A 22,675-nucleotide genomic window follows, 5' to 3' on the forward strand; every position below is an offset into this window, starting at 1 on the left:
CCTCCACCCAAGGCCGCAAACAAACTTATCTGATGAACAGCAGCAACCCAGAAAGAAGATCATACCTTTGATCTTTGGCACAATACAAGGCCAGCAAACCAAGTGGCCCAGAACAACCAAAATCCCAAGGCTTGCAAATTAAAATTTTCATTGCTTTCTGTTCATCTCACATGCTCCTGATGGGCACTAATAAGTCCTGGCTATAGTACCAGACTTAAAATCAAGACTGGTTGCTGACATTGCTTTCTTTTTAAAGATCAAAAGCAGTCTAAAGGGATGATTTCCCATCCCCCACCCCTCTGCCACATACTTTGCTTTCCTCAATCTCTTCAATGCCACGACTCAGCCAGTTGTGCCCCACCTTTCATTTGCCAACAACGTTTACTAGAAAGCTGAAGCAGGAGGCCAGTTTTCATTTTTATTGTCAGGAAGGTCATGCTGGTCGTTCAGGATTTTTAAATATGGATCAGTTCGAAAGCTTGTCCTGGAAAGAGGAACATGTATTTCTTTAATTTTAGTTCTCAATTTAGCAAGTGATTGATGTGTGAAAACAAGTTACCACATGCTGAAGACTTTGCACAATCGTGCAATTATTTAGGATGCAACAACAACAAAAAGACAACTTTATTTTTTTAGCATACACCCAACTGAGCAATCTTAGTTCTTAGATAAACCAACTTTAAAATTCCCTAGCCCATAGAATAGACAGAATTGGCAAGCATTCTGATCAGAAAGTTTAGAAGATGCTCTCCCTGGAATTCAGAAAAGATGAGTATGACAGAAAAGTAAATTGGAGGGAAACAGCCATCTTTAAAATCAACTCTACTTGTAACACGAACTCTTTAGTTGACAGCACTGCCTGTGTATTCGATTTCACTCTTTCCTAGTATAGTCAATAAGTTCCTGCTTGTTTGCTTGGGTCCTTCACACAGCAAGAGAGGAGGGGAAAACGTTTTAAAAGGTAAGAAAGTGTAAAACGGTTTTAAAAAAAACATCAGTGGCAACTACCGTAACTGTTTTTAACTCTCTACAAATATTTAAAACGGCAGTTACCTCAAACTCTCCCCATGGGATTCAGTGAACATTTGCATGGATGGAGATAGACATGGGCGCACACTTCAGAATGGTGTCATGATAGTTCTCAACAAAAGCGTAAATGTAAAGCGCTATATGGAAACCAGTAAAACATATTTTTTTATTGTAAAGATACAGTCAGAGTGCAAAGGCGTCCTAGGGATCCAGAGAACAAAAGGAAAATTAAAATCTCCTCATACGGTTGGTTTTGGAACTCACAGGTGGCCCCAAAATGAACCTATGTGCCTGACCCACTGCACCCAGGCTGATCCCCTCTGTGACTTCAGTAGGGCACTGCACAGGATACTGGGGTCTAAATTACCAAGTACCTCATCTTCCTGAAACAAGCTTTTTGTTTGTTTGCTTTGAGGTGTTCAGAAAGGAACATACACACATGTCATTGCATTCAGGCTTATCAGACAATAGCCATAGTCGCCTGGTACTTATTGCATGACATGCCCTAAACAAAGTTAGTGCTGCATCCCACTTGGCTGTAGTTCCACAATAACTTGGATTCTACAGTTGCTTACAGCCAACTTAGTAACATGTTCTACCAAGTAGGAAAAGACTAGCACTGTAACTAAGTAAAGCCCTCTCCTCTTCCGTCACATGTGCACAATTATCTATACCTGCAAACCAGCCTACCACCAAAAGTTAGGGGTGCAGACTTCCAGATCAGTCCACAATAGGTATGGATCTGATCAAATTCAAGTCCCACAACTAACCTCCTTCCTTTTAGCTGCTGGAAGGGAAGTGGGACCTTTCTGTCCATCCATTCCCCTTCACTGACTGCTTCTTCAGAGCTATTCACAGGCACCTTCACTAAAACTGACTCACAATTCTGCCAACCATGTTCAGACCCTTCTTTGCTTGTTTTTCCTGTGAACATCTCGTTGACAAATTTTTGTTCACATGAAAATTTGGGGAGAAGATTTTAGGCATGCAAAAATATGTGTACAAATAGGCATATTCCTATCAGAAGTCCTCATTCCAACACCTTATTTTAAAACCAGTTGTTTACTGTTAGAGATATAAATAACATTCACACAATAACTTTCTGTGCATGTGACAAGAGAAAATTGATTGTAAAGTTTCCTAGAGAGGCAACCAATAAGTCTGGTTTATACTGTTTCTCTCACTCCTTCACTTAAGGAGCCTAGCTACTTTTAAATTTGGAGTGGACGTACATAGATTATATTTGGCTATATTATACATAATAGAGCCGGTACAATATTTAATTGTCCTAAAGAAGTCACAAGCCTCTTCATTCCTACTATATCTCTTCCACTAAACTGCACCTCCCAGGGGAGATTCAGTGGCCCTACTAATTGCAGTGGCTGGATCACCCAGGCACAGGACAAAAACCAGACTATGTCATTAAAATGACCAAACAGTAAATGGAGATATTTCTGTGAACAGTTTGCGAAAACATATAGGCTCAAAATAGGGCTTGGAAAGACTATTCACCATTTACCAGTATTTCTATTGCAGTAGCATCCAGAGGACAGAATCCAGGACTCATGGTTGGTCATGCTGAGCACTCCAAATAGCAAGAGACAGCCTGTGCACCAAGAAGCTCAGAAACATAATACAGTGAAAAGCTAATTTTAAGAAAAAAGTCACATCCAGTTTATGGACTGTTCACAAGAGGAAAGAAAACGCTCAGACAAATTAACTTCCAAACTGATATTTACATGAGCTCAGCTCAAAGATTTCCTAAGCTGCAGAATGCAACCAACATGCCCGCTGTCTGTTTCACAGCATCCCTCAGAGTCCTCAACAGCAACATTGAAACTGACCAAATGTTTGTTAGAGAGACAAGGTGGGCAAGGTGAGATTTTTTGTTGGACCAACTTCTGTGGTTGAAAGAGACAAACTTTAGAGCAACACAGAAGTTTTACTACCTCATCCATCTGGTTTCTTTAACCTCTTGGGACCAACATGACTACAACACTGCAAACACATTTTTTAGTCTCCAGGCATGAACTAGTGCAGCACTGTCTTCTGTGGCAACATACAGATCCAGCATTTCTGAAGCTGCTTGGGAAGAGCTCCAAGCATTAGCAAATGCACTCGAGCAGCGTGCAGACTTTGAAGACCACTTTATACATATGAACAAGTGCAATACTAATTTTTTAAAATGAAAGCTGAAGATATTCTGGACATTCAAAGAAAGTCTCCTATTCTCCACTGCTAAATGAGCAAGGGGATTTTGATCTCATTCTTCCCATCCTGAACTTAACACATGATGGATAAAGTAAACTCCCCAAATGAAGAAAGGGCCACCCATCATATGATGTTAAGACATCTGACATTCTCCCTTAACTGAATCCAAGGTTTGTCTGAACAATAATTGTACATCGCTGACCACACTGGGGGTCCTTCGTCCATAACTGGGGCTCCTAAGTGCTACCACAATACTAGAGTTACCAACAAGAACTACAAAAAGAAAAGGAGGATTTGTGGCACCTTAGGGACTAACAAATTTATTTGAGCATAAGCTTTCGTGAGCTACACTTCACTTCATCGGATGCAACAAGATCTAGCCCCTTTTTAGATCCCATTGCCAAACATACTGTAACCTGGACATTCTTTTATGTGTCCAGAAAGCCTGTAAACTACAGCCCATCAGTACCTTTTTAAGAAGCTCAGAATCAAACGCTTCAGTGTCACGGAATAAGCTTCTCCGAAATTTGCATTCTCTGTGTGTAAATAATCAAAAACTGGCTAAGGCATAGGAAAAAAGAAATAGGGATAAATGGCCAATTCTATCATAGCAAAAGGTTAACAGCCAGGTGCCTTGAGGTTTTGTGATAGCTCCCATGTTTTTAATGTATTTGTTAATGATCTGCAAAAAGGGTTGAGCAGTGAGGTAACAAAATTTGAGATGACAGTTATTTAGATTAGTGAAGTCCAGAGAAGACTGTGAAGAACTTACGAGCGATTTAACCAAGCTAGATGAATGACTGACATAATGATATATAAAGTTCAGTGTTCATAGATGCGTAATGGAGGGAAAAACTTGAACTCTGGAAACTCAGCTTGAGATAGGAACCTGGTCGTCATTGTGGACAGCTGAATGTTGGCTCTTTCAACTGAAGAATCCAGATCTGAATAGGAAAAGAGATTGGACTGTTTTGGACCCTTTTATTTCTGAAGGCCAGGGCTCAGGCATGCTGGGACAGTGTGGAGAAACTTGAATTGCTGTTGCCTATTTTGCACCTATTCAGCGGTTAGTGGATTTCAGTCTTCAGTCCGACGCTGCAGTTTAGTGCATTTTTCTAAACTGTGTTCTGAGTTCATGTCATTTATCAAATCAAGTACCCTGGGTTTGTCCTTTCAAAATGTATCCTCAGGCTACATAGAGCTTGGTAAAATGTGCTGTTCAGGTCTGAATTTCTGTTACTGAGGAAATAGACTTCTTAGAGATAAAAATCTGGTTTAATACCCTAAGGGAAGGGAAATAATTGTTTTGTACACAGAAAGCACAGTCAAGAAAATAATTTTCTTTAATCAGATATGCTGTTGTTTATCTTATTGCATGCATGATGGGATGTTTTTATAATACGGAAGAGACTTTTAAGATAATTTCACGCTAGCACTAATATTTATAGCCTTTTTCTAAGGTGCTCTTTGTACTTTCCATGTATCTTAAAGGAACATTGTCAAGGCATGTAAAGAGGAAATCTATTCTGATTTGTTTTCTTAATACCACTTGCTATCTAATTCTTTTCTTGGGGGAGGGTAAATCCCCTTGCCCAAATGCTGCTGTGATTTTTTTTTTTTTTTAAAAAGCAGAGCCAGTGTTCTCTTACTTATGAATCATCCGCAAAAACAAACCATTGTATGCTTACATGTTGCAGGAAGAATAACATTCATTTCAAGCATTCAGAGAGTCCTAATAAACAGTAAATATCTAATTCAGAAATCTTGGATGGTATTCCAAAGTGATCTGTGTTAACCTAATTTTGCCCCCATTGAAGTCAATGACAAATGCAAAGGAGTAATTTGAACTACTCATAATCAACATTGTTTTAAATAAACTATTCAGGAGAAGGGTCTAGGTGTCGTCATGCATAGTTCTTTGAAAGGCTCTTTATGTACAGAAGCAGTCAAAACAAACATTAAGTTACATAAAAGAGGGGATAAAAAGGCACGCTCAAAATACAATGCCATTATATAAATTAGCTGTATGCCCACACCTGAAGTAATACTGTATTCAGTTGCGGTCACTCTATCTAAAAAGATACAAACAAAATAAAGGGGGTCGAAAGACAGGTGAATGGTAGGGTTGCCAACCGTCCAGGAATTAAAGATTAATCTTTAATTAAGGATTATGTCATGTGAGGGAAATCTCCAGGAACGTGTCCAACCAAAATTGGTAACTCTAGTGAACGGAATGATTAGACACATGGAAAAGCCTTCTGTATAAGAGAGAGTAAAATGTTGAGGGCTCTTGGACTTCGTTACAATAGTTGAATTATAGCTCAGATGATATTTCATAGTGTTTTCTTCTCATAATACAATGACCTCTTCACTGTTGCTTCAGAGTGTTCTCCTTACATGAGATTGTTCTGAGAACCTGATTCCTGGTCCTGCATACCCTTACTTATATGAGTAGTCCCACTGGCTTTAATGAGCTTATTCCTAGCAGTGGCCCCCTGGTTTGTACTATGGTGCATTGTTGAAGTTGGCAGATAAATGGCAGATGATTATTTAAAGAACCAATTGAACAACAGCAATAAAGAAGGAACAGTCAATTGTGCCTGTGTTCAGACAAAGCAATATCCTTGCAGAGTCAGTGAAACTATTCGGCTTATATGTGGAGGCTGCTCAAAATACAAGTCTCTCCAGTTTGTAGTAAACTTGTTGCTGAATGTATTTGGTCAGGAAAAGATGCTGTTTTATAGTATGCACAGTATTGCTGGGAGAATGCTCTTTCCTTGATTAGCCACAAAGGTCCTTTTCAAGAGGTTTGTCTGATGTCATTTTTGAGCAAAAGCTGAGCTGTGAATGCAACTGATGTAAATCATCCCTCAGTCTGAGATCATCTGTTAATTGTCATGTTGTGGAAAAATATTATGGCATGTGAGGATAAATTTTGTTTACAAAATAACTAGGGAAAGCTGCTTTTGTAGCAAGAAAGAACAAGTGATGGGATGCAGAAGGGGGAAGAAAGTGAATGGTACAAAATTAAATGTAGGGGTTAATTTGTACAGAAACGGTAAATTGGTTGGCACAGAAGATGGTCTCTTCACAGAGCAGTTATACCCTGGGTAATCCGCTTTGACAAGTACTCTGTCTTTTATATTAAGAAGGTGAATATTTGTACAATGCTTGTGAAAATGAAAGGTTTGAAAATCCTTTATATCCACAGAAAGTTGGAAGCTTGACCAGAGCCCCTTTTTAATAACTGTCTCTGAGCCTTGAGAGTGAACCGTATGGGGGCAGCAAGTTCGTGGAAGTGAAGGAGGTTGATCTGATTTTCTTTTTTTAATAACATGCTTTTGACCTTTTACCTTAATTAACTAGAGTTTGAACACACAGAACTTTTATTGAAGGAAGGCCCTCAGTTTAGACTTCAAGAAAACTTTTGAGGTCAAATGTCTAGTGCTTTAGTAAGTAAACCAAGTAAAATTGAAGTCACTCTTGAAGGGGGATGTCCCTTACGTCCCTTTCATTCCATCCCATTGTTTATCTCTGATCTGAGCTCAAAGCCTGTCTTTTACTAAGTAAAGCATGATGGAATTCACACTGGGAAAACCAGTCAGAGACCTGAGACACAATCTGTTTTGGTTCTCAGAAATTCTCCACTTTCACTAGTGCCCGCTCAGGAGTTTTGTAAGCAAAACCCCATCTGGGTAGAGACTGATTTTGTTGGAGAAAATGCCACTTACAAGAGAAGTTGTCTTTTAAATAAAATGAGCTGAAAAGAGATGTAATTATTTAATACCAAATGAAAAGTGGCAATTAACTATGTACTAAGAAATATGCAATTGACTATATGCTAAGAAATAACTGCTCCATCCCACTATAAGGAGAGGAAGAGAGGCCTTTTTGCAAAATATGGAGCTGGATATTGGTTTGGATTTCAAATTCTGCCACAACGTTCAGATTATGCGATCTTGATTAGGAGCTGCCTTTAATTTTGTCTCTGTAAAGTTCGCTCCTGTGAAAAGTGCTATACTGACAGCCCTCAAAACTAGAATAGAGATGCAGCAAACTTCCTCCCATTCCTTGTCAGTATGCCTTAATGACATGGAGGAAACTCCTGGAGAAGTGAGATAGTAGTTCGGTTTCTGTGCCTATTCAATCAGTCTTTGACCTCTCTGCTGAGACTTGATAAAGGTTGCCAGTTCCTTAGAGCCAGTTATGGTGTTGGTGGTATTTTGTGATGTGGACATTTGTCCTCTGGAAAATGGACAGAGACCACTGCCAAAGGTTTTGTTTTGTTTTTTACTGAATACATTTATAGGAGGTTTCACTGTATAGATTGGCTCCTTCCCCTCCTTCTTTAATTTAAGATACTCGAATGCCATTTATATTTTTAGGGATATGATATGAACCCAGTTTAAACGGTGTATTTTGCCTCCGATGATTTTCTCTCAGTGTTTGAGATGTGCTGCTAACAAAGAAAGAAAAGGAGCGTGTGAGAGAGAGGTGGATGTGCTAGTGTGTTGTGAATACTCTGGCGATCATGGAGTTGTGTGTTGGTGTTCTTCAATGTGCAACATACAGCTGAGTTCTGTTCCATTACATGTTGCTTTAGGGGAGATGAAGGAGTTGTCTTTCAGTTTTCTGGGACTGCCTGCTCAGACTTTTGACAACTTGTATTAAAACTTCAGGAATCCATATTCATCTGTAAAAGCTCAGTGGGGAACAGAATGCGCACCTCTGTGGCCAGCTCTTGTTTTCCACCCCTCTCTCTCTGTTCACTCCAATAAAAAATGCTTCCAGTCAGTAGAATTGAGGGCAGTTAGGGCTCTGGGATACATATTTTATGTGGGAGAATATAGCTGGTTTTCATCTGAGAAGTCTGGTAATATTGCATATCTTGCAAGGGTGGTGTTACTTGTGTCATTTGCTGTGTCCAAAACCATGTGAACAGTTAATAGCTGCCTCTTCCTTTTACGGAAAGTTGCAGCACAATGTTGAAACCTAAGAAGAACTCCTGTTTCTTCTGTCTTGTGGATGTCTGAAAGAGATTCTTACCTTCGTTGCTATTGAGGGAATTTCTTTTGCGTTACGCACTGTAATTGAAGATTTGCTGCTGTTTAAACTGGTTTAATTACAATACTATAAAATGTATTCAAATAGTGATTAATAGAGAAATAGCAATGGTTGCCAAAATCCCTTTATCATGTTCAGTATAATGAAGTCCGGTAAAGGAGTCAAGCTAATATTTCCCCTCAAGCCAAAGTTAATTGAATAACAAAGTTCATAGAATAAAATTCATTCATTCTTGACTGTACTGAAATACAGTCTACATTAATAAGCTCTCATGGGATTATTAACTCTACTTGGTAGCACCACACTGTTCTAGGCACATCCTAAATAGAAAAGGAGGTACAGTCCCTGCTCAGAGAAGCTCACAAGCTGAAGAGGAGAGGAGCAAGGGGTGCACAGTGTAAGTAAAGTGATCCAGTTGGTGACTGGCCACATCTTGGTAAGGCAGGGTTGTTAATTTATACAGCCTACTAAATTGTTTATTTCTAATTACCCCTCAAATTTGCCATTGTGCGTCAGCAAGTTTTGTTTAGGTATCATGGCAGAAGTAGGGTTTCAGAAGAGACTTGAATAGATAGTTGAAAGAAATGGGCCTCTTTAATTAATAAATTCTCTGTTCACTGGTCCTGAATTGATACACCACCCTAACACTGTCTTGAACTGGCAAAGGTTCCGTGAAATCTGCTTTTTGCTGCTTTCAAATGTGTCTATATTGATTTGTCATTCGATTTGAAAACCTTTTTTCTCTAAATGGCATATTACAGATTTCCCTATTTCAAAGTACATTGTAGGGATACCTGGTCTTTTTTTTTTAAAAATGTTTATTTGTTTAAGTTCTTATTCTGAGGTGACACTTCATGTCCTCAGAAGCCCTCCCAAGTTCGTTATGAATTTTTTCCTTTTTTGTTGGGAATTGTGGGAGAATAGAATTTTGTAGGAGTTGTCTAAACCAAATTTCTGGAATATCAGGTAAAATTACAGAACTTCTGTCATCCATAGAGCTGGCCACAGATATTAATATTAAGGAAGTACTAATTTGATTTTTGTTAGACACGTAGTTGATCAGTGATGATAGAGTGATTTGCTGAAATGAGAATGTAGATAACTGTCTATAAACAAATGTCTCTAAACACTGGCTGATACTGGCTTGGTAGATTGACACATCCGAGTGTGTTAACAAATGAGACCCAATCCTGCAAACACAAGTGAGTTGTCCCACTGAAGTCTGTGTACTTTAAATTAAGTACTTTCATACTTTTTTTCAGGATTGGGGCCATGTATTTTATTTACTTGAATTCTCATCGTTTAATTGTTATAAATTCTATTTATGCAAGACATCAGTTCTGGACATTTTGATAGCTTTGCAAGAGCTTTGAACTTTTCCACTAACTGAAAAGATTATTTTCCCATTAAATATGTGTGTTGTCAGCAAACATTTTCTCTTGCTCAAAAGATCTAAGTAATTTGATGTTGTATAGTAACTGGTCACATCAATATTTTTGTATATGCATCCCTCCTCTTTGTCATTCTCTTCTCCTATCGCTATCCAGACCCCCAATTATTGAAACAAAGGCATTATGTATTGTAATCCTTGTAATCGCCTCGCAGTTGCATGCAGAGTGCAGGAGTTTATCTTAGATTGCAGCTTCAGGCAAAATACATTCTGGAATGAGTAATTGGTTGGGGGGGGGGAATAAACAAACATGCATCTTTGGGATCATAACAGTTTAATCAATTTGAGTTGAGTCAGTGTGCTTAGCTAGGTCATTTTGGTAAAGTTTCACATGAGTTTAGCTTCTGCAAATTTATTTGTCTTAGTACAGCATGTACTGAACTCAAGGTCAAGATTCGACAGTCTGCTCACTGCTACAAAATAAGACAATGTCTCCTAATAAAACATTACTTTGGCATAAAAACTAATTGTGCGTCCACATTTTTTAAAATACTGGTGCAGCCATAAAAACCAAAAATAGTTGCCATATTTATACAGTGGTTTGTTTGAAGTAAACTACTGGAGTAAATTATTGCATAGAAAACGAGAGTAACAAATGCCTGTTGCACAATTGGTCAAATTTAGACCTGGGTCAAGTCACGGTGAAGTCGATAGATTCTCACCTGCATTTGCCAGGTTTGACTTTTGGCCTGAAAATAAAACACTGTTTTCAAAGGCCTTGTGGCCTTAATAAAAATATTGCCCTTGGTCGCTTGCAAAAAACAAAACGTAGTAATTGCTTAAGCATTTTTTTCAAGAATGGTTTCAATTTGGTGTTCTTGTCTAATAGAAATATTGTTAAATTTCTTATAGCTACTTTAACCTAGTTGTCCATAAATTTGGTGTAACATGGTCTATGCTGTGATGATGAAGCTAGAGGACAACATTTGTGGTTGTAGTTTGAGGTGCTTAAAATTTTTAGTAGTGCGTAGCACGACTGTAGTATAATAATACTAAACTAGATTCTCTTTTGTAACAGAGCAGAATTAGATCCATTTTCTCTCTTTCGTATTTACATACTTTATGGTGACGTTTGCTAGCACATAATAGCGCCTGCATTGACCAAATGATGCTACAATAAAATTCTCGAGAAAACTACCAGGAACCACTGCGACCCTTTCTTCCTTCCCTCTCCCCACAAAACAACCACAAATGTACATTTATGTGTATAAAATAAATATCTTTAACAAACACTCTTTTGAGTATTTTTGTGTTAATTTTTATTACATTGGTGCCTAGATGTAATATTAAAACAGTAAAATTGTTAAAGTGAACAGTGAAAACATTCACTTTGTGTGTGCATATATAAAAACACAAACACGAAACAGTGCATTTAGTTAGCGTGCAATAAAGGTGACACATACTGTTAAATATGGGGAGCAATATGACTTACTTCTCATGTACTTTTGGTTTTAGATATTTTGTAAAAAATGAATCACAATGACAAAGAATAATTAGGGTATGCACCCAGTTTCAGGTGGGGCACATAGTTGTTGGTAAGTCTGTTGTGCCTTCCATCCAAGTTCCTCGAAGAACTTTCCAAAAAATAAGGATTTAAGTTTCAGAACTCCCCGGTATAGCAGGCAGTACTGTTACCCTCCCCCTCACTTTTGATATGGAGAAAGTGAGTCACAGAGTGGTTAAGGGATATAGTTTCAGCCAATGGGTGCCCACCAGAAGAAATTGTGTCTGGAAGAAGATGCAGAGGTGAGTTGCTGCTATCCTGGCCCTCTGTACCAGAAGCTAAGGAAGGGAGTTGTAGGACAATCCAGGGCTCATGGGTGCATGTCTGAGGGTCTGTCTATGTGCCATTGTCCCTTGGAAAGATCTCACTTTTCATAGTGATAATCAAGGTGGGCCATTTCCAGCAGTTTGATTATCACTACAAAAGGTTTTTTCCCCCCTGCTCTCCTGCTGGTAATAGCTCCCCTTTCCTGGTCACTCTTGTTACAGGGTGTATGGTAACACCCACTGTTTCATGTTCTCTGTGTATATAAATTCTCCCCACTATATTTCCCACTGTATGCATCCGATGAAGTGAACTGTAGCTCATGAAAGCTTATGCTCTAATAAATTTGTTAGTCTCTAAGGTGCCACAAGTACTCCTTACCTAGCTCTGATTTGGGTTCAATGCTTAAAACTGTAAGGTTGAAGCAGATCATCAAAGAGAGAATCTGGCATAGTGAAAAGTTACTAATTCTAAAATCCCAGTTTACCCTTCGGCCTAATGAGTCTGCTTATAACAGCTTCGACTTCTTTCCAATGAAGTAAATATATACTTAGGGTCTCAAACAAATTAGTTGTGGAGTTCAAACAATATGCTGTCCCACTGCCCATGTACTTCCAACCTCACCTTTACTCCTATACAGAGATCTATTCTTCTACCTTTTAAAAATAACTTTAAAAATGACACTTTTGTTCCTCTTCGTGTTGAGTCTGGGACAGATGATCCAGAGATTAACATGATCAAGTACAACATTTTTTGAGAGATGTGCACTTTATTCATTAGGGATATTTGTGTGTTGTGTATGTCAGATCTGTACTACGGTGTCAATTATCTTAGCGAACCCAATGCTTGGCGTTTTAAAATAAATGAAGCTTTCTAGATGCTGAATACTGTCTTGTGGCCAAATAGCATCTGGTAGAGATTAGTCATGTTCATAAAGCAGAAGAAATTCCATAATCTGCAGTTTCATCATTAAATGTATGGCACCTATGTACTTCCCCATATATAGTTGTCTGTTTGCTGGATGTGTTTACTGTAAAGATAACTGTGTCTATAAACAGTAGGCGTAATTAGAGCAATATTTGTATTAAACACCTGCCATTTCATAGTTTGGTTATGATGTGTTTGAATCTGCTCACTAATTCTTGGCACTCTTTCAATGCCTTGTAATACAGCAAGCTGTCAAAACCTCATTAGTAAGAAGCTGCCCTTGTCCTTTTGTGGTTCAGACTTGTTCCTCTTTAATAAGCGATTGCATTTTCTGGCACTGTGCCTTTTTGCTCTACTAAATTTTGTCTGAGGATTCTATTTCCTTTATTTTTCCCCCAGGGGCTCAGGGTCTGATTCTGAACTCACTAACTTTATATCCATGTAATTTCATTGACTTAAATGGAATTATTCCTGATTTTTATACTGATGCAAGACCATAATCAACTTTGTGTGCGTGTATGTGTGTTTCTACAGCAGTGCCTATTGTATATCATCCAGCCAGAGTTGTGGAGTATTTTTAATATGGACCTATTAATTTCCAGATGGAGCAGTTTCAAGAACCTGATAATCTATCAGAAGCTTCTCACCGTAATAGTTCTGTTAAGCAGGTCAAGTAGTCAGACACAGTACAAGCAGGCAGTATTGACTTTTCCCCCCTGCTTAGTTTGTGATCTGACCTCTATAATTTGCCTGTGCAATGGTTTTCCTATGTATTTTCAGGTTTTATGCTCTATTATTTTATGTTAAATCTGGAGAGCTCTTAGAAACTGTCTTAACCTTTACTTGGACAGATTTTAAGATTTTTCTTGTCAGCCAGCACTTTAAAAATTTACCAGATGCCATAAGCTAGAAGATGTTATGAAAGATGAAGGGGTGGGGCTCACAGCAGTGTGGTTCTAGGCGAATGCTCCGGTGGGAAATCCACCTATCCGGCCACCAGCTGGATTCCAACCAGGATTCTATATATAATACATAAAAATTAGTTACTCAGAATAGTGCAGGTTGCTGCAGCAACACACATGATACTAGCTTTGGGCTGTTGGTTTAGGTTAATCTGTGCATGTGTAACTGACTGTGACAGGGATTTCAGTGTTTTAGTGCTGCTCTGACATGTTCTCTACTGGTTTTGGCTGTTAAGTCCAGATGCACTGCTTAATTACTACTACTTTAGTGACTTCTCCTTTACTGCACGTGATAGGCTAGTTGAGGAATTCAGATAAGCATTTTATGAAAAAAATACTCAGCAGAAACTATACATATGTTTGTGAGTGATGTGACCCCGTTTCTCATATCCTGTTTCCCCTTTTATTACAGGGATTTTCTGTGGATGTGCACTATTTGTGTGTGTGTGCATATATACATTAAGAGAAGAGAGAGTTCCATGCATCAGTGATTTTGGTTAATACATTGTCCCCATCAATTTTCAGTATTTTGTACTTTTGAATGAACCTTGATCTGTTGGTTTCTTGTACATGGTGTCTGCGTGTTCTGAAACATGGAGGTATTTTTAACTTCACATTCATTGAGGTTTGTGGTCATTCTGATCTCTTCAAGAAGCAGATCTTCTTAAAAGTTGACTTCTGCTCACACAAGCCTCACTCCTGAGGTTGACAATTAGATTGCTCCAGTGGAATGCAGCTGTTGTGGGAGGCCGTGGTCACGCAGAGGTAGGCAGTCCCTCCAGTAACTCGTGCTGTTCCCATGGTGGACTTAAAAGATGAGTTCTGAAACATGGTATTCAGTGGCAAGACAGTGAAGAAAGTGGAGGACTGGGGCGAGGTTCATTGAATCAGCAGGCTACTGTGCTCTAGGCTACTTTTTATTTTGATTGGAACAACTTCTCAGTGTGTGTAAGCTCAAAAACCTCTCTTTCACCAACAAGTATCAGGGGGTAGCCGTGTTAGTCTGTATCCACACATGCATCTGAAGAAGTGAGGTTTTTACCCACAAAAGCTTATGCTCAAATTAATCTGTTAGTCTTTAAGGTGCCATCAGACTCCTTGTTGTTCTCTCACCAACAGAAGTTGGTCCACTAAAAGATATTACCTCACCCACCTTGTCTCTCTTCTATACTAGAGCCAAATGGCTACAACCACACTGGAAGTAAACGGCAATACTTCTGTGATGGGATGTACGCCACATCCAAGACCTGAGCAGGTTAATGTGGGCCAGGTGGGGCCAGTTAATCTTAAATGCTGCACCTGGAGGGGAACCAGGGATTGATAGGTCCTAGGACAGATGAAGCCCAGCTGGGATAGAACCATAAAGCTAGGAAGTGAGAGCAGGAGAGGGGATGCAGGTAAGAAGTCTGTAGTCATTCCCTAGAGAGAAGGGAGTTGGCCAGGGGAGAATAAGCCCTGGATCCTGCCTGGACTAGGCAGTCTTACAAGAGGCCTAGAGGGGTGAAGTAGCCGCAGGGTGTGGAGGAAGCTCCAGTGGTAAACTCCGAGATAGGCAAGGAGAGAGAGGAGGGGTAGAAAGGAGCCCAGGGAAATAACAGGGTCTGGGATTAAACTGCTAGTCATAGGGCCTCAAGGCTGGAACCCAGAATAGAAGGCAGGCCTGGGTTCCCCTACCAGTCACTGAGAGAGTGGCACAGGACGTGGAATTGGAATGGAAGACTGCTTGAAATAGCATATGGACAGCTTGTCCGATGGGACTTAGTCCTACCTGTCCAGATAAACAATCTAGTGACCTGGTCGGAGGGCAGAGTTACAAAGGGAGAACGGGGCTGCAGCGTGAGTAACCAACCGATGGAAGGAGGCGCCAGATGGGGCCAGAGCTAATTCCCAGACCTAGCTACAAGGAGATGCCCCTGCAGGGCATGTGAACCTCTTCATAACTTCTGATACTTCCGTCAGTTATTGTAACAGAATTCTGCCTGTCGACAGAACACCACCACCCTGTTCTTCACCAATCTTCATGCTGTATAAGCTCAACATTTTCGATCTCTTCTCACTTCTCCAAAATTGAATACCAGAGAGCTGTAGTGGTGTCTCACGCTTCCTTATTTTTAGTGGTATACTACAGTATATTAGTAATATACAATTATTGATAGTACTTAATTTAACTGTTTCATTATTTGTTTTGGTGATTACTTAAAATACTTAAAATCTATATACTCTCTGCTTTTTATATAGGACAAATTCCCATGTCCGTATGAACTGCAAAAGTCCTTAAATGCCTCATACAAATAACCACTGTAACCTATCTTTAAATTACAAGCTAATTTAAATCTGTTTGGTCCATTTTGTTGCCTCGAAAACCCATCTCCAGTTTTCATTTTCTAAAAGAAAATTTTGGGAGCTGGAAATGTGCCTTTTGTGTAGAATGAACTCAGTCCTCAAAGATGAGGTTATGTATTTGGTTTCCCTAATATACGGACCTACAATTCAAATAAAAAACAGTGCTGGTTAGTTCTTCAGTCTCATATGCAAAGTAAACTTTCAGAATGAGGAGATTGTATGTGGTACCTGTGACCATAGCATTAGAGTGACTCTTGTTTGCCAAAAAAAACCCATAAAATAATAGTGTAACCCGTGTAGAGGCCTGTGGTATCAGTTTTACTTCTCAACTCTTAATATTATGTTTGAACAGCTCACTGCAAATAGGTCACTAGGTGGTAAAAAATTAGCCATATCGCTTGCCATTTTCACTTCCAGAGAAAGTCTCTGATTCTTTGGTTCTCTTTATGGTCTGCCTTCTCCTCTTTCCTGGCTAGTTCCTGCATATTACTGAGCACTTTCAACTGCCAATGCAGTGAATGAGAGAGTATCTGTCAGGAGACACTTGTAGGGTGACCAGATGTCCTGGTTTTATAGAGACAGTCCCGATTTTTGGGTCTTTTTCTTTTATAGGTTCCTATTACCCCTCATCCCCAGTCCCAATTTTTCATATTTGCTGTCTGGTCACCCTAGACGAGAGGTGGGCAGACTTCGGCCCGTGGGACCACCCTGCCTAGCCCCTGAGCCCCTGGCCCAGCCGGCTCACCCCCAACCCCTCCCCTGCTGTTATGCCGCTGTGCGGAAGGCGGGGCTACAAGCTCCTGACGCTCTGAGCAGCATGGTGGGGGGGGTGCACGCAGGAGGCGGTTGGGGGGGTGCACGCACGAGGCGGTTGGGGGGGTTTGGTGTGGGGTCCCGGGGGGTAGACAGCGGGCGATTGGGGCGGAGGTCCTGGGGGGCAGTCAGTGGACAGGGAGCAGGGTGCAGTTGAATGGGGTGGAGGTTCTGGGGCAGTCAAGGGTCAGGGAACAGGGGGGCTTGGATAGCGTGTGGGAGTCCTGGGGGGCCTGTCAGGGGGTGGGGGTGAGGATAGGGGTCAGTCAGGGGACAGGGAGCGGGAGGGTGGTTTGGGGCAGGGGGTCCCAGGAGGGGGCAGTCAGGGGACAAGGAGCAGTGGGGTTGGATGGGTCAGGGGTTCTGAGGGGGAGTGGTAGGGGGCGAATATGGGGCGGGGCCAGGCTGTTTGAGGAGGCCCAGCCTTCCCTACCCGGCCCTCCATACAGTTTTGCAACACTGATGTGACCCTCGGGCCAAACAGTTTGCCCACCCCTGCCCTAGACACGTGGCATCTTGCAGGTCAGGCCTGTAGCCTCTCTGGTGCTGTGCTCAACATTTTAAAATATCTCTGATGCATCTAGTCAAAGTATCTATGGTATGTAACAAATGAAGAAGCTCACGCCATGGGACACACATTCTAGTACAGCCCTCGTTGTATCTGGTGGCACCCTCTGCTGCTTAAGCGAGTGATTCCCAAAAGAGTCTTAAAATACTTCTCTTTATTTGGCTGTTAAACGTAGCTGCTAAAAGAAATAATTTATATGTTTGTAGAAGCGATTAAATATGGCAAAGTGAATGAATAAATAGACGTGTCCTCAGAGTATGTTTAGGAATTTTGAATTAACTCTAGTTTATATTTGTTTGGAGAAACCTTAAAACAAATAGTTAGTTTTATGGAAACAGATATAACCACTTTCTCCCCATTCGAGAAGTTATGAGCCAAGATGCATTAAACTTCTAAATAAAATCAAATTAAGATAGCATTTAATAGGTTTTACGCTTTTTGTGTTGTATCTCTCACTTTGGTACATGATATAGTGAACATAATCAATTTAAGGATGAATGGATTCAGAATCTTTTTCGTCTTTTGATGCTGTCTGGTGGGTATAAGGAGATAGGGTTGTCAGGTGTCCAGTTTTCAACTGAAATGCCCAGTTGAAAGGGGACTCTGGCAGCTCTGGTCAGCACTGCTGACTGGGCCATTAAAAGTCTGGTTGGTGTGAGTCTGGCAGGCTCCCAAGCTGGCTTCACACGGCTCCCCGCAAGCAGCAAAGTGTCCCTTGGCTCCTAGGCGAAGGGCCGGCCAGGGGGGCTCTGCACACTGCCCCCGCCCCGAGTGCCAGCTGTGCAGCTCCCATTGGCCGGGAACCATGTTGCTACTTGTGGGGCGCCACCCGAGGTGAGTCGAGTCCATGCCCCCTCCCACACCCAAACTCCCTCCTGGAGCCTGAACCCCACCCTGCTCCCCAACCCCTTGCCCACCCCCACCCCCAAACTCCCTCCCAGACCACACACACCCTCCCACATCCCTGCCCCAAGCCTGAGTCCCCTTCAGCACCCAAACTTGCTGCTGGAGCCTGCACCCCAACCCCCTGACCAAGCTCAGAACCCCTCCTACCCCCTCATCCCCACCCCAGAGCCCGCACCCCTGTCCCAGCCTGAATCCCCCTCCTGCACCCTGAACCCCTCATTTCTGGCCCCACCCCAGAGCCCATACCCACTCCCAACCCCCTGCCTCAGCCGGGAGTCCCCTCCCACACGCCAAACCCCTTGGCCCAGCCCCGGAGCCTCCCCTTTTTTCTCATTAGAAGCCTGACCACTGTTTTCCAACAGTACAACATTTGGGGAATAAAAAAAGAGAAGAGAAGAAGCAATGGGAAAAATATAGTGTGTGTGGACCATTATCCCCAGCTGTCTTTGGAGAAGGTAGTAAGACCTCATGAGGCATTTACGCGAGGCTTACCAAGGCTAGAGAGAAAGTGATAAAATCTATGAAACCAGCGGCGGGGAAGCTAGTGGCCAAGGACTAGAAAAGATCTTTACTGACGTATTCGTGTTTAATCAAATAATGAAGTTTCTTTTAGTAAAAAATAAAATAAGCGCACACTAATATTCCCACAGTGTTAATCTGCTTTCTGTGTTTGTCAGAGGGCATCATTGTTTAGTCTATATATCAGAGAGTTATAAAATAGCCAAAACTGTGTTTTGCAAAGGATTTGGGAGTTTTAAAGTGCTCTGTCTTGGTTATTTAGTTTCCTCTGAAGGCCTTTTGGGGGAGGCTAGGTCCCCGTGTTTTTTCCTCAGTGTGAGGACAGTAGCAGAGATCTGGAGCAGAATGCCGTGTGGAAAGAATGAAAAGATTTCTTGCAGGAGCTAAGCTGGGGAGAAGAGGGCTCAGTGGAGAGCTATATAAAGAAGATGGAAAAACTGACCCTAGTGCATGGAAGATGGTCGGTTTCAGTTACATGTGATGTAAGCACGCTGGGCTATGTATGAAACTGAAGCAAGCTTTCTAGGATGACCCTATTTGAGAGGGAGGAATGCCTTACACAATGGCAGGCAGAGACTGGGCTTAAACGAAAAAAGACATGACTGACTCAGAAAAGCATGTGGAACACAGCTTTCCTACATTACTGTCTGCTCTTACTGGGCATGGTAAATATATGTTGGCTTTGAGGAAAGTGAATTAAGAACAGGAAACTTACTGGCACACGATCCATCGTCTAGACCCAAGCTCTGCGATGCAACCGCATTGGCTCCAACCCCTCAGACGGAGACAAACACCTACAAGATCTCCGTCAAGCCTTCTTACAACTCCAGTACCCACCTGCGGAAGTGAGGAAACAGATTGACAGAGCCAGAAGAGTTCCCAGAAGTTACCTACTACAGGACAGGCCTAACAAAGAAAATAACAGAACGCCACTAGCCATCACCTTCAGCCCCCAACTGAAACCTCTCCCACGCATCATCAAGGATCTACAACCTATCCTGAAGGACGACCCATCACTCTCACAGATCTTGGGAAACAGGCCAGTCCTTTCTTACAGACAGCCCTCCAACCTGAAGCAAATACTCACCAGCAACCACATACCACAGAACCACTAACCCAGGAACCTATCCTTGCAACAAAGCCCGTTGCCAACTGTGTCCACATATCTATTCAGGGGACACCGTCACAGGGCCTAATCACATCAGCCACACTATCAGAGGCTCGTTCACCTGCACATCTACCAGTGTGATATATGCCATCATGTGCCAGCAATGCCCCTCTGCCATGTACATTGGCCAAACTAGACAGTCTCTACGTAAAAGAATTAATGGACACAAATCAGATGTCAATAATTATAACATTCAAAAAGGTTTCAGAGTAACAGCCGTGTTAGTCTGTATGCGCAAAAAGAAAAGGAGTACTTGTGGCACCTTAGAGACTAACCAATTTATTTGAGCATAACATTCAAAAACCAGTCGGAGAACACTTCAGTCTCTCTGGTCACTCGATTACAGACCTAAAAGTGGCAATTCTTCAACAAAAAAACTTCAAAAACAGACTCCAACGAGAGACTGCTGAATTGGAATTAATTTGCAAACTGGACACCATTAACTTAGGCTTGAATAGAGACTGGGAGTGGATGGGTCATTACACAAAGTAAAACTATTTCCCAATGTTTATTCACCCCCCCTCCCCCCCATTCCTCACACATTCTTGTCAACTGCTAGAAATGGCCCACCTTGACTATCACTACAAAAAGTTGTGGGTTTTTTGTTTTTTTTCCCCCTCTCCTGCTGGTAATAGCTCACCTTACCTGATCACTCTCATTACAGTGTGTATGGTAACACCCATTGTTTCATGTTCTCTGTGTATATAAAATCTCCCCACTGTATTTTCCACTGCATGTATCCGATGAAGTGAGCTGTAGCTCACGAAAGCTTATGCTCAAATAAATTTGTTAGTTTCTAAGGTGCCACAAGTGCTCCTTTTTTTTTTTTTTTTTACTGGCAGGGTTGATCTAGATGACTACACTGTGGCCTCAGTCTGATAAATACCAATTAACTCTTTTTTTTTTTTTGTATATCTGTTGGATGTTCAGTACAGTCAGTGGGAGCAGTTTCCCACAACATCTTCCAGGAAAGGCAATGTTAGGTAGGGACAGCATTAAATTTGCCTACAAAACAATTAAATCTTTTCCATGGCCATTAATATATATCAGTATACAGGGATGCTGGGGATTTTTGTTTTGTTTGTGAATGAAACTGCTAAATTCCATTTTCAAAGTTGAGATACTGGAATTTGATCATCTTGAAACTAGTTTCAGAGAACACACTAACTTAATTTCTTTTCACCGTTCTTTATTTCATTTTTTGCACATATAATGAAGGGAAATACACAAAGAAGCTGGTATAACCTCAGCCAAAGCAACCCGAATAGGGAACTCTTTTGCATTTGACTAACAAATCTGTCTTCCTACTGCACCTTTGTTCTTGGTTTGTGGGAAAAACTTTAACGATGGCATGTCTAATGTAATCAAATTTGTCTTGAACCATTATTCTAGTATCGGAGCATGTTGCAAGGACTGAAATAGCGGTAAAGGCAATCGCTCCCCTTACCTCCTTCAAAACGTGTAGGAGCAATGTCTTGAGTTGTTTACCAAGATATTGGCTGTCGGTGTGTTTTGCATTTAGTCCTGAGCACCATCATTCTGTCCGTGAGTGTGAGTTCCGTAGTGTAGGCCCAGCTCCTCTGAAAGGTCTGTCTCCGGCACTCCATGAATCTCCCCGTGTTGTTCAAGAGTTGTGGCATGTAGCCATTGTGGGAGGTTGTCATGGTTACCAAGGAAGAAAACATCTCTTAGGCACCTAGTGTTGATCCTACGAAGGACTTTAATCGGGACTGAGACTTCGAACTGTACTTCATGTTCAGTGGGGAGCCAGTACAGCTTGAGGAGGTGCAATGTGCTATTCCGAAGCGCACAGGCCGCTCTGTTTTGTATCATTGGGAGCTTTTTCAGAGCGTGTCTTCATTTCTATAGATGAGTTGCAATAATCATGCCCAGAGTTCACAAATGTGTGTATCTCTGCCTGAGACCAGTAGCTCAAACTACATTTGAGTACACCTTTAAATACCCGCAACTGAAGTGAGAGACCATTCGAAGTATATTCCTTTCACACAGAGTACCAGATGCATAGAATGTTGCAACTGTATTGCGTGCATGCGTATTCATTACCAAGACACAATGGTGTTGTCTGTTCCCCTTCTTTTTCTTAAACCTCTACTGTTGCATTACTAGCTATACTGGTGGGATCAGGCAGCTGCTGGCATTTTTGCCAGAATGACACCTGGACTAGCGCTGGTAAGGGTGAGATGACATAGGGCTATAAATGACAGTGCCTTGTCTACACTCATGCCCCCACCATTGTTACTGCTTCTGGAATGCACCAGTGGTAATACAAGGCTGGAAGATCAACAACACAACAAGTCTACACTAGACACGGGCAGCAAAAGGCCAGACATAAAATTTTTCAGAAAAAGGGTCATTGCTGTTTTCTGAAATGGTTTAGCATACTTACTGAAGTGGCGGACTCGTTTAAAATATCATTTTACGCACTCAATTAAACTATCCAGATAAATTATCTAAAACTGTATAAGAGATACCTGACAAAATGAGGATGTTAGAAAGAATATATCTATGGCAATGGAAGACAAAGTTAAAATGTTTGAATGTATTCTCCCCCCATAAAACAAAAATCAGTAAACAATTGAACCTTAAACCAATAAGTGACCTAAGGGAATACATTTATCATACTTCACAAAAAACCGTTCGAGTGGTGTAAGTAGCACAAACAAAAAAGAATGAATGCAAACTAAAAATTATCAAGGGCTGCGGGACTTCTGTTCATCCTCCAAATTATTTCAACATGTCTTGGGAAAGCTGAGATCATTATATTACCTTTAACTACAAATGCCTGTCTCCTTTAGAGACGGGTAATGAGCAGTAATGTCTGTATTTTTTTTTAAATATAACACTGGGATGTTTCTGAAGAAGTTTGGGGAATTTTCAAGTATTGAATTGCATTCTTGAATAAGCATATTTTGCTTTTAAAACTGAG

General features: G+C 41.2%; 1 protein-coding gene across 7 annotated transcripts in view; it reads left to right on the top strand.

Annotated features, from left to right (window-relative positions):
- LPAR1 (lysophosphatidic acid receptor 1) overlaps nt 1–22,675 on the top strand; it is a 99,357-nt gene that overhangs the window by 12,543 nt on the left and 64,139 nt on the right. The gene's annotated exons all lie outside the window — the stretch shown is intronic.

Source organism: Lepidochelys kempii, chromosome 5, assembly GCF_965140285.1.
Source record: "Lepidochelys kempii isolate rLepKem1 chromosome 5, rLepKem1.hap1, whole genome shotgun sequence".
NCBI classification, from domain to species: Eukaryota; Metazoa; Chordata; order Testudines; family Cheloniidae; genus Lepidochelys; species Lepidochelys kempii.